The following is a 13,146-nucleotide window of genomic DNA, read 5'->3' as shown; positions in this document are numbered from 1 at the left end:
ATAACAGGTCTGTGATGCCCTTAGATGTCCTGGGCTGCACGCGCGCTACAATGAAAGTATCAACGTGTATTTCCTAGACCGAGAGGTCCGGGTAAACCGCTGAACCACTTTCATGCTTGGGATTGTGAACTGAAACTGTTCACATGAACTTGGAATTCCTAGTAAGTGTGAGTCATTAACTCGCATTGATTACGTCCCTGCCCTTTGTGCACACCGCCCGTCGCTACTACCGATTGAATTATTTAGTGAGGTCTCCGGACGTGATCACTGTGACGCCTTGTGTGTTACGGTTGTTTCGCAGAAGTTGACCGAACTTGATTATTTAGAGGAAGTAAAAGTCGTAACAAGGTTTCCGTAGGTGAACCTGCGGAAGGATCATTATTGAATGAATCTTATCCGTTATTAAAATATTTATTATATATAAATATATAAATAAAAATTACCCAAAAATAAAAGACATATATATTATATTGAATATATAGACCATTTGTTGTCTTCAATATAAATTGCGTGTATATTTAATTAATATACATGCGTTGCGTGATGTATTGTTCATATTAAATTATGCGCATACATTGATAAATGCAACACCTAAAATATACATTGTTGTACCTGATATACAGGTTAATGCTTTATATAATATTAAAACAATATAAATTATATTTATATTGATTATATAAAACTAAGACATTTCGCAACAATTATTTTAGGTATATCAAAAAATTAAACATATTTTATATGTTTAAATATAGACGAATGTATTGAATATAAATTGCGTGTATATTTAATTAATATACATGCGTTGCGTGATGTATTGTTCATATTAAATTATGCGCATACATTGATAAATGCAACACCTAAAATATACATTGTTGTACCTGATATACAGGTTAATGCTTTATATAATATTAAAACAATATAAATTATATTTATATTGATTATATAAAACTAAGACATTTCGCAACAATTATTTTAGGTATAAAAATAACTTTATTGAAGGAATTGATATATGCCAGTTAAATGGTGTATTTTTAATTTCTTTCAATAAAAACATAATTGACGAATTGTATATTTATATATATTTATAAAACTCTAAGCGGTGGATCACTCGGCTCATGGGTCGATGAAGAACGCAGCAAACTGTGCGTCATCGTGTGAACTGCAGGACACATGAACATCGACATTTTGAACGCATATCGCAGTCCATGCTGTTATGTACTTTAATTAATTTTATAGTGCTGCTTGGACTACATATGGTTGAGGGTTGTAAGACTATGCTAATAAAGTTGCTTATTATTATATATTTTTATAATGATATGCATATGGTATATTATTGGATATATTTATATATTCATAATATTAAATATAAAAGCAATTATCTCAAATATTTATAAAAGAAAAAATGAAGATATACAATTCTTTCTTTTTTCAATTCAAATAATACTGAGAAATGTCTAGCATAAAAAAAATTAAATTTTTTTTAACTAGAATTGTCTCTTATTTAAAGATGCGAAAATTGAAAATATATCAAATATATTGTTCTTCATAGAGATATATTGTTTATATATATATACATTGCTTTATACAACCTCAACTCATATGGGACTACCCCCTGAATTTAAGCATATTAATTAGGGGAGGAAAAGAAACTAACAAGGATTTTCTTAGTAGCGGCGAGCGAAAAGAAATCAGTTCAGCACTAAGTCACTTTGTCTATATGGCAAATGTGAGATGCAGTGTATGGAGCGTCAATATTCTAGTATGAGAAATTAACGATTTAAGTCCTTCTTAAATGAGGCCATTTACCCATAGAGGGTGCCAGGCCCGTATAACGTTAATGATTACTAGATGATGTTTCCAAAGAGTCGTGTTGCTTGATAGTGCAGCACTAAGTGGGTGGTAAACTCCATCTAAAACTAAATATAACCATGAGACCGATAGTAAACAAGTACCGTGAGGGAAAGTTGAAAAGAACTCTGAATAGAGAGTTAAATAGTACGTGAAACTGCTTAGAGGTTAAGCCCGATGAACCTGAATATCCATTATGGAAAATTCATCATTAAAGTTATAATATTTAAATAATATTATAGAAATAGTGTGCATTTTTTCCATATAAGGACATTGTAATCTATTAACATATATAATTTATCATAAAATATGACTTATAGTTTATTCAAATTATTATGCTTGCATTTTAACATAGGATAAATGTCATTAATTTGATAAAGTGTTGATAGATTAATAAGAATACAGTGCGTTAATTTTTCGGAATTATATAATGGCATAATTATCATTGATTTTTGTGTTTATTATATGCACTTGTATGATTAACAATGCGAAAGATTCAGGATACCTTCGGGACCCGTCTTGAAACACGGACCAAGGAGTCTAACATATGTGCAAGTTATTGGGATATAAACCTAATAGCGTAATTAACTTGACTATTAATGGGATTAGTTTTTTAACTATTTTATAGTTAATTAACACAATCCCGGGGCGTTCTATATAGTTATGTATAATAATATTTATATTATTTATGCCTCTAACTGGAACGTACCTTGAGCAGATATGCTGTGACCCGAAAGATGGTGAACTATACTTGATCAGGTTGAAGTCAGGGGAAACCCTGATGGAAGACCGAAACAGTTCTGACGTGCAAATCGATTGTCAGAATTGAGTATAGGGGCGAAAGACCAATCGAACCATCTAGTAGCTGGTTCCTTCCGAAGTTTCCCTCAGGATAGCTGGTGCATTTTAATGTTATATAAAATAATCTTATCTGGTAAAGCGAATGATTAGAGGCCTTAGGGTCGAAACGATCTTAACCTATTCTCAAACTTTAAATGGGTAAGAACCTTAACTTTCTTGATATGAAGTTTAAGGTTATGATATAATGTGCCCAGTGGGCCACTTTTGGTAAGCAGAACTGGCGCTGTGGGATGAACCAAACGTAATGTTACGGTGCCCAAATTAACAACTCATGCAGAAACCATGAAAGGCGTTGGTTGCTTAAAACAGCAGGACGGTGATCATGGAAGTCGAAATCCGCTAAGGAGTGTGTAACAACTCACCTGCCGAAGCAACTAGCCCTTAAAATGGATGGCGCTTAAGTTGTATACCTATACATTACCGCTAAAGTAGATGATTTATATTACTTGTAATATAAATTTTGAAACTTTAGTGAGTAGGAAGGTACAATGGTATGCGTAGAAGTGTTTGGCGTAAGCCTGCATGGAGCTGCTATTGGTACAGATCTTGGTGGTAGTAGCAAATAATCGAATGAGACCTTGGAGGACTGAAGTGGAGAAGGGTTTCGTGTGAACAGTGGTTGATCACGAGTTAGTCGGTCCTAAGTTCAAGGCGAAAGCCGAAAATTTTCAAGTAAAAATAAATATTACAATTATTGTGAAAATTATATACTTGAATAATTTTGAACGAAAGGGAATACGGTTCCAATTCCGTAACCTGTTGAGTATCCGTTTGTTATTAAATATGGGCCTCGTGCTCATCCTGGCAACAGGAACGACCATAAAGAAGCCGTCGAGAGATATCGGAAGAGTTTTCTTTTCTGTTTTATAGTCGTACTACCATGGAAGTCTTTCGCAGAGAGATATGGTAGATGGGCTAGAAGAGCATGACATATACTGTTGTGTCGATATTTTCTCCTCGGACCTTGAAAATTTATGGTGGGGATACGCAAACTTCTCAACAGGCCGTACCAATATCCGCAGCTGGTCTCCAAGGTGAAGAGTCTCTAGTCGATAGAATAATGTAGGTAAGGGAAGTCGGCAAATTAGATCCGTAACTTCGGGATAAGGATTGGCTCTGAAGATTGAGATAGTCGGGCTTGATTGGGAAACAATAATATGGTTTATGTGCTCGTTCTGGGTAAATAGAGTTATAATCATTTATGGTTGTAACTTGTTCCCCGGATAGTTTAGTTACGTATCCAATTGTGGAACTTTCTTGCTAAAATTTTTAAGAATACTAGTTGGGTCAAACCAATTAGTTCTTATTAATTATAACGATTATCAATTAACAATCAATTCAGAACTGGCACGGACTTGGGGAATCCGACTGTCTAATTAAAACAAAGCATTGTGATGGCCCTAGCGGGTGTTGACACAATGTGATTTCTGCCCAGTGCTCTGAATGTCAAAGTGAAGAAATTCAAGTAAGCGCGGGTCAACGGCGGGAGTAACTATGACTCTCTTAAGGTAGCCAAATGCCTCGTCATCTAATTAGTGACGCGCATGAATGGATTAACGAGATTCCTTCTGTCCCTATCTACTATCTAGCGAAACCACAGCCAAGGGAACGGGCTTGGAATAATTAGCGGGGAAAGAAGACCCTTTTGAGCTTGACTCTAATCTGGCAGTGTAAGGAGACATAAGAGGTGTAGAATAAGTGGGAGATATTAGACTTCGGTTTGGTATCGACAATGAAATACCACTACTCTTATTGTTTCCTTACTTACTTGATTAAATGGAACGTGTATCATTTCCTAGCCATTATACGGATATATTTATTATATCTTATGGTATTGGGTTTTGATGCAAGCTTCTTGATCAAAGTATCACGAGTTTGTTATATAATCGCAAACAAATTCTTTAATGAGAGATGCATTCATGTATTATCGATTTGAAAATTTGGTATAACTCCAATTACTCAGGTATGATCCAATTCAAGGACATTGCCAGGTAGGGAGTTTGACTGGGGCGGTACATCTCTCAAATAATAACGGAGGTGTCCCAAGGCCAGCTCAGTGCGGACAGAAACCACACATAGAGCAAAAGGGCAAATGCTGACTTGATCTCGGTGTTCAGTACACACAGGGACAGCAAAAGCTCGGCCTATCGATCCTTTTGGTTTAAAGAGTTTTTAACAAGAGGTGTCAGAAAAGTTACCATAGGGATAACTGGCTTGTGGCGGCCAAGCGTTCATAGCGACGTCGCTTTTTGATCCTTCGATGTCGGCTCTTCCTATCATTGTGAAGCAAAATTCACCAAGCGTTGGATTGTTCACCCATGCAAGGGAACGTGAGCTGGGTTTAGACCGTCGTGAGACAGGTTAGTTTTACCCTACTAATGACAAAACGTTGTTGCGACAGCATTCCTGCGTAGTACGAGAGGAACCGCAGGTACGGACCAATGGCACAATACTTGTTCGAGCGAACAGTGGTATGACGCTACGTCCGTTGGATTATGCCTGAACGCCTCTAAGGTCGTATCCGTGCTGGACTGCAATGATAAATAAGGGGCAATTTGCATTGTATGGCTTCTAAACCATTTAAAGTTTATTATTTATATTTTAAACGACAATGGATGTGATGCCAATGTAATTTGTAACATAGTAAATTGGGAGGATCTTTGATCACCTGATGCCATGCTAGTTACATATGAAAACATTATTTAATACAATGACAAAGCCTAGAATCAATTGTAAACGACTTTTGTAACGGGCAAGGTGTTGTAAGTGGTTGAGCAGCTGCCATACTGCGATCCACTGAAGCTTATCCTTTGCTTGATGATTCGAAATATAAAAAAAATGTAAATATGCATGTGTAAATATGTATATTTAGTATAAAAAATCTTTATATGCTATATCTAAGAAAGCATATAAGGATTTATCACGGGTTGTCCACGTTTCCCTACTAATTGTGGCCTACTAACTGTTTCGTCATCTTATTAGTGACGTGAAAAATGAAAATAATATTTTTCATTTATATTGTTATAAGTCTTAAACCTTAAGACGGCGGGAGTTGAATTACTTTCGTTTAGGTAGCCAAATGCCTCGTCATCTTATTAGTGACGTGAAAAATGAAAATAATATTTTTCATTTATATTGTTATAAGTCTTAAACCTTATAACGGCGGAAGATGAATTACTTTCTTTTAGGTAGCCAAATGCCTCGTCATCTTATTAGTGACGTGAAAAATGAAAATAATATTTTTCATTTATATTGTTATAAGTCTTAAACTTTAAGACGGCGGGAGTTGAATTACTTTCGCATAGGTAGCCAAATGCCTCGTCATCTTATTAGTGACGCGCATGATTCAATTCAAGAGATTCCTTCTGTCCCTATTTAAAACCTCACGGATATTAAAAATATTAAACATATATTGTTATAAGTCTTAAACCTTAAGACGGCGGGAGTTGAATTACTTTCGCATAGGTAGCCAAATGCCTCGTCATCTTATTAGTGACGCGCATGATTCAATTCAAGAGATTCCTTCTGTCCCTATTTAAAACCTCACGGATATTAAAAATATTAAACATATATTGTTATAAGTCTTAAACCTTAAGACGGCGGGAGTTGAATTACTTTCGCATAGGTAGCCAAATGCCTCGTCATCTTATTAGTGACGTGAAAAATGAAAATAATATTTTTCATTTATATTGTTATAAGTCTTAAACTTTAAGACGGCGGGAGTTGAATTACTTTCGCATAGGTAGCCAAATGCCTCGTCATCTTATTAGTGACGTGAAAAATGAAAATAATATTTTTCATTTATATTGTTATAAGTCTTAAACCTTATAACGGCGGAAGATGAATTACTTTCGTTTAGGTAGCCAAATGCCTCGTCATCTTAATAGTGACGTGAAAAATGAAAATAATATTTTTCATTTATATTGTTATAAGTCTTAAACTTTAAGACGGCGGGAGTTGAATTACTTTCGCATAGGTAGCCAAATGCCTCGTCATCTTATTAGTGACGTGAAAAATGAAAATAATATTTTTCATTTATATTGTTATAAGTCTTAAACCTTATAACGGCGGAAGATGAATTACTTTCGTTTAGGTAGCCAAATGCCTCGTCATCTTATTAGTGACGTGAAAAATGAAAATAATATTTTTCATTTATATTGTTATAAGTCTTAAACTTTAAGACGGCGGGAGTTGAATTACTTTCGCATAGGTAGCCAAATGCCTTGTCATCTTATTAGTGACGCGCATGATTCAATTCAAGAGATTCCTTCTGTCCCTATTTAAAACCTCACGGATATTAAAAATATTAAACATATATTGTTATAAGTCTTAAACCTTAAGACGGCGGGAGTTGAATTACTTTCGCATAGGTAGCCAAATGCCTCGTCATCTTATTAGTGACGCGCATGATTCAATTCAAGAGATTCCTTCTGTCCCTATTTAAAACCTCACGGATATTAAAAATATTAAACATATATTGTTATAAGTCTTAAACCTTAAGACGGCGGGAGTTGAATTACTTTCGCATAGGTAGCCAAATGCCTCGTCATCTTATTAGTGACGCGCATGATTCAATTCAAGAGATTCCTTCTGTCCCTATTTAAAACCTCACGGATATTAAAAATATTAAACATATATTGTTATAAGTCTTAAACCTTAAGACGGCGGGAGTTGAATTACTTTCGCATAGGTAGCCAAATGCCTTGTCATCTTATTAGTGACGCGCATGATTCAATTCAAGAGATTCCTTCTGTCCCTATTTAAAACCTCACGGATATTAAAAATATTAAACATATATTGTTATAAGTCTTAAACCTTAAGACGGCGGGAGTTGAATTACTTTCGCATAGGTAGCCAAATGCCTCGTCATCTTATTAGTGACGCGCATGATTCAATTCAAGAGATTCCTTCTGTCCCTATTTAAAACCTCACGGATATTAAAAATATTAAACATATATTGTTATAAGTCTTAAACCTTAAGACGGCGGGAGTTGAATTACTTTCGCATAGGTAGCCAAATGCCTCGTCATCTTATTAGTGACGCGCATGATTCAATTCAAGAGATTCCTTCTGTCCCTATTTAAAACCTCACGGATATTAAAAATATTAAACATATATTGTTATAAGTCTTAAACCTTAAGACGGCGGGAGTTGAATTACTTTCGCATAGGTAGCCAAATGCCTCGTCATCTTATTAGTGACGCGCATGATTCAATTCAAGAGATTCCTTCTGTCCCTATTTAAAACCTCACGGATATTAAAAATATTAAACATATATTGTTATAAGTCTTAAACCTTAAGACGGCGGGAGTTGAATTACTTTCGCATAGGTAGCCAAATGCCTTGTCATCTTATTAGTGACGCGCATGATTCAATTCAAGAGATTCCTTCTGTCCCTATTTAAAACCTCACGGATATTAAAAATATTAAACATATATTGTTATAAGTCTTAAACCTTAAGACGGCGGGAGTTGAATTACTTTCGCATAGGTAGCCAAATGCCTCGTCATCTTATTAGTGACGCGCATGATTCAATTCAAGAGATTCCTTCTGTCCCTATTTAAAACCTCACGGATATTAAAAATATTAAACATATATTGTTATAAGTCTTAAACCTTAAGACGGCGGGAGTTGAATTACTTTCGCATAGGTAGCCAAATGCCTCGTCATCTTATTAGTGACGCGCATGATTCAATTCAAGAGATTCCTTCTGTCCCTATTTAAAACCTCACGGATATTAAAAATATTAAACATATATTGTTATAAGTCTTAAACCTTAAGACGGCGGGAGTTGAATTACTTTCGCATAGGTAGCCAAATGCCTCGTCATCTTATTAGTGACGCGCATGATTCAATTCAAGAGATTCCTTCTGTCCCTATTTAAAACCTCACGGATATTAAAAATATTAAACATATATTGTTATAAGTCTTAAACCTTAAGACGGCGGGAGTTGAATTACTTTCGCATAGGTAGCCAAATGCCTCGTCATCTTATTAGTGACGCGCATGATTCAATTCAAGAGATTCCTTCTGTCCCTATTTAAAACCTCACGGATATTAAAAATATTAAACATATATTGTTATAAGTCTTAAACCTTAAGACGGCGGGAGTTGAATTACTTTCGCATAGGTAGCCAAATGCCTCGTCATCTTATTAGTGACGCGCATGATTCAATTCAAGAGATTCCTTCTGTCCCTATTTAAAACCTCACGGATATTAAAAATATTAAACATATATTGTTATAAGTCTTAAACCTTAAGACGGCGGGAGTTGAATTACTTTCGCATAGGTAGCCAAATGCCTTGTCATCTTATTAGTGACGCGCATGATTCAATTCAAGAGATTCCTTCTGTCCCTATTTAAAACCTCACGGATATTAAAAATATTAAACATATATTGTTATAAGTCTTAAACCTTAAGACGGCGGGAGTTGAATTACTTTCGCATAGGTAGCCAAATGCCTCGTCATCTTATTAGTGACGCGCATGATTCAATTCAAGAGATTCCTTCTGTCCCTATTTAAAACCTCACGGATATTAAAAATATTAAACATATATTGTTATAAGTCTTAAACCTTAAGACGGCGGGAGTTGAATTACTTTCGCATAGGTAGCCAAATGCCTCGTCATCTTATTAGTGACGCGCATGATTCAATTCAAGAGATTCCTTCTGTCCCTATTTAAAACCTCACGGATATTAAAAATATTAAACATATATTGTTATAAGTCTTAAACCTTAAGACGGCGGGAGTTGAATTACTTTCGCATAGGTAGCCAAATGCCTCGTCATCTTATTAGTGACGCGCATGATTCAATTCAAGAGATTCCTTCTGTCCCTATTTAAAACCTCACGGATATTAAAAATATTAAACATATATTGTTATAAGTCTTAAACCTTAAGACGGCGGGAGTTGAATTACTTTCGCATAGGTAGCCAAATGCCTCGTCATCTTATTAGTGACGTGAAAAATGAAAATAATATTTTTCATTTATATTGTTATAAGTCTTAAACTTTAAGACGGCGGGAGTTGAATTACTTTCGCATAGGTAGCCAAATGCCTCGTCATCTTATTAGTGACGTGAAAAATGAAAATATTTTTTTTCATATATTCTTCTAAGTCTTAAACCTTATGACGGCGGAAACTGAATTACTTTCGATTAGGTAGCCAAATGCCTCGTCATCTTAATAGTGACGTGAAAAATGAAAATAATATATTTCATTTATATTGTTATAAGTCTTAAACTTTAAGACGGCGGGAGTTGAATTACTTTCGCATAGGTAGCCAAATGCCTTGTCATCTTATTAGTGACGCGCATGATTCAATTCAAGAGATTCCTTCTGTCCCTATTTAAAACCTCACGGATATTAAAAATATTAAACATATATTGTTATAAGTCTTAAACCTTAAGACGGCGGGAGTTGAATTACTTTCGCATAGGTAGCCAAATGCCTCGTCATCTTATTAGTGACGCGCATGATTCAATTCAAGAGATTCCTTCTGTCCCTATTTAAAACCTCACGGATATTAAAAATATTAAACATATATTGTTATAAGTCTTAAACCTTAAGACGGCGGGAGTTGAATTACTTTCGCATAGGTAGCCAAATGCCTCGTCATCTTATTAGTGACGCGCATGATTCAATTCAAGAGATTCCTTCTGTCCCTATTTAAAACCTCACGGATATTAAAAATATTAAACATATATTGTTATAAGTCTTAAACCTTAAGACGGCGGGAGTTGAATTACTTTCGCATAGGTAGCCAAATGCCTCGTCATCTTATTAGTGACGCGCATGATTCAATTCAAGAGATTCCTTCTGTCCCTATTTAAAAACTCACGAATATTAAAAATATTAAAAATATTTTCATATGGATATGCAATCGTATGGATATCCAAATATGTGTGGGAAAGTCGTACTTCCTATACGATAAATGACCGGATTGACGAAACCGTGTTCAAAAAGGTATATAGGGTAGGTGGTGTTCGGCCTACCAATATAATATTAAAATAATATTATATTAAACAGAAGATCGCCAGTATTAATATATAAGCATATGGTTATGAATACATATGCATATAACATATATGAAAATATATGAATATATAAAAAAAAATATATATGAATATGAAAATATTTATATGTATATGGAATATATGGTAGGTGATGATGTTAGCCTACCATATAATATATAATATAATAATTTAATTATATTATATTAAATATGGAAATATTAAAAATATATTAAAAATATTAAAAATATTTTCATATGGATATGCAATCGTATGGATATCCAAATATGTGTGGGAAAGTCATACTTCCCATACAATAAATGACCGGATTGACGAAACCGTGTTCAAAAAGGTATATAGGGTAGGTGGTGTTCAGCCTGCCAATATAATATTAAAATAATATTATATTAAACAGAAGACCGCCAGTATTAATATATGAGCATATGGTTATGAATACATATGCATATAACATATATGAAAATATATGAATATAAAAAAATATATATGGATATGAAAATATTTATATGTATATGAAATATATGGTAGGTGATGAGGATAGCCTACCATATAATATATAATATAATAATTTAATTATATTATATTAAATATGGAAATATTAAAAATATATTAAAAATATTAAAAATATTTTCATATGGATATGCAATCGTATGGATATCCAAATATGTGTGGGAAAGTCATACTTCCCATACAATAAATGACCGGATTGACGAAACCGTGTTCAAAAAGGTATATAGGGTAGGTGGTGTTCGGCCTACCAATATAATATTAAAATAATATTATATTAAACAGAAGACCGCCAGTATTAATATATGAGCATATGGTTATGAATACATATGCATATAACATATATGAAAATATATGAATATAAAAAAATATATATGGATATGAAAATATTTATATGTATATGAAATATATGGTAGGTGATGGTGATAGCCTACCATATAATATATAATATAATAATTTAATTATATTATATTAAATATGGAAATATTAAAAATATATTAAAAATATTAAAAATATTTTCATATGGATATGCAATCGTATGGATATCCAAATATGTGTGGGAAAGTCATACTTCCCATACAATAAATGACCGGATTGACGAAACCGTGTTCAAAAAGGTATATAGGGTAGGTGGTGTTCGGCCTACCAATATAATATTAAAATAATATTATATTAAACAGAAGACCGCCAGTATTAATATATAAGCATATGGTTATGAATACATATGCATATAACATATATGAAAATATATGAATATAAAAAAATATATATGGATATGAAAATATTTATATGTATATGAAATATATGGTAGGTGATGGTGATAGCCTACCATATAATATATAATATAATAATTTAATTATATTATATTAAATATGGAAATATTAAAAATATATTAAAAATATTAAAAATATTTTCATATGGATATGCAATCGTATGGATATCCAAATATGTGTGGGAAAGTCATACTTCCCATACAATAAATGACCGGATTGACGAAACCGTGTTCAAAAAGGTATATAGGGTAGGTGGTGTTCAGCCTGCCAATATAATATTAAAATAATATTATATTAAACAGAAGACCGCCAGTATTAATATATGAGCATATGGTTATGAATACATATGCATATAACATATATGAAAATATATGAATATAAAAAAATATATATGGATATGAAAATATTTATATGTATATGAAATATATGGTAGGTGATGGGGATAGCCTACCATATAATATATAATATAATAATATTTATTATATTATAATAAATATGGAAATATTAAATTATTTTCATATGGATATGGATATGGATATGGATATGGATATACATATTCATATGGATATACTAAAATATACTGAAATATACCGATGAGTATATTTAGGTGAGGGTAAAAAGGCAAATAAATACCCAGCTTGACGAAAGTGTGTTCAAAAAGGTATATAGGGTAGGTGGTGTCGTCCTACCAATATAGTATATTATTTATATTATATGAATATACTAAAATACCGATGAGTATTTTTAGGTGAGGGAAAGAAGGCAAATAAATACCCAGCTTGACGAAAGTGTGGTCAAAAAGGTATATATGGTAGGTGGTGTAAGCCTATCTATATAATATAACATACTATATTATATATTATATATACACTATATTGTATACTTAGATAATATCGTTGAAGCGTCTACGTCTTATTATAAATTATAATTTGACAAGTTTCCAATTATTATCGTTAATTTCTGGTTCTAGGCAAATAAAAATTTCTTTTTATTATATCCTAGTAAGTATATGGAATTAAATTTAATTTCATATACGTATATGATAATAGTAGTAATATTATTATTATTATTATTGTATAAATAAATATGAATAAACTATATATATGAAAATATATAAATATATGAA

General features: G+C 32.9%; 2 non-coding genes across 2 annotated transcripts; both read left to right on the top strand.

Moving 5' to 3' along the window:
* Positions 1–1,088: 1,088 nt before the first annotated feature.
* LOC138927623 (5.8S ribosomal RNA) lies at positions 1,089–1,267 on the top strand. Its single transcript, XR_011444071.1, has one exon. It is a non-coding gene; the product is annotated as a 5.8S ribosomal RNA (ribosomal RNA).
* Positions 1,268–1,585: 318 nt separating this feature from the next.
* On the top strand, positions 1,586–5,535 carry LOC138927622 (large subunit ribosomal RNA). The gene has a single exon (XR_011444070.1). It is a non-coding gene; the product is annotated as a large subunit ribosomal RNA (ribosomal RNA).
* Positions 5,536–13,146: the final 7,611 nt, after the last annotated feature.

This window comes from Drosophila bipectinata, unplaced genomic scaffold (assembly GCF_030179905.1).
Source record: "Drosophila bipectinata strain 14024-0381.07 unplaced genomic scaffold, DbipHiC1v2 scaffold_44, whole genome shotgun sequence".
Lineage (NCBI taxonomy): Eukaryota > Metazoa > Arthropoda > Insecta > Diptera > Drosophilidae > Drosophila > Drosophila bipectinata.
This window is presented reverse-complemented; position numbering and strand designations above follow the sequence as displayed.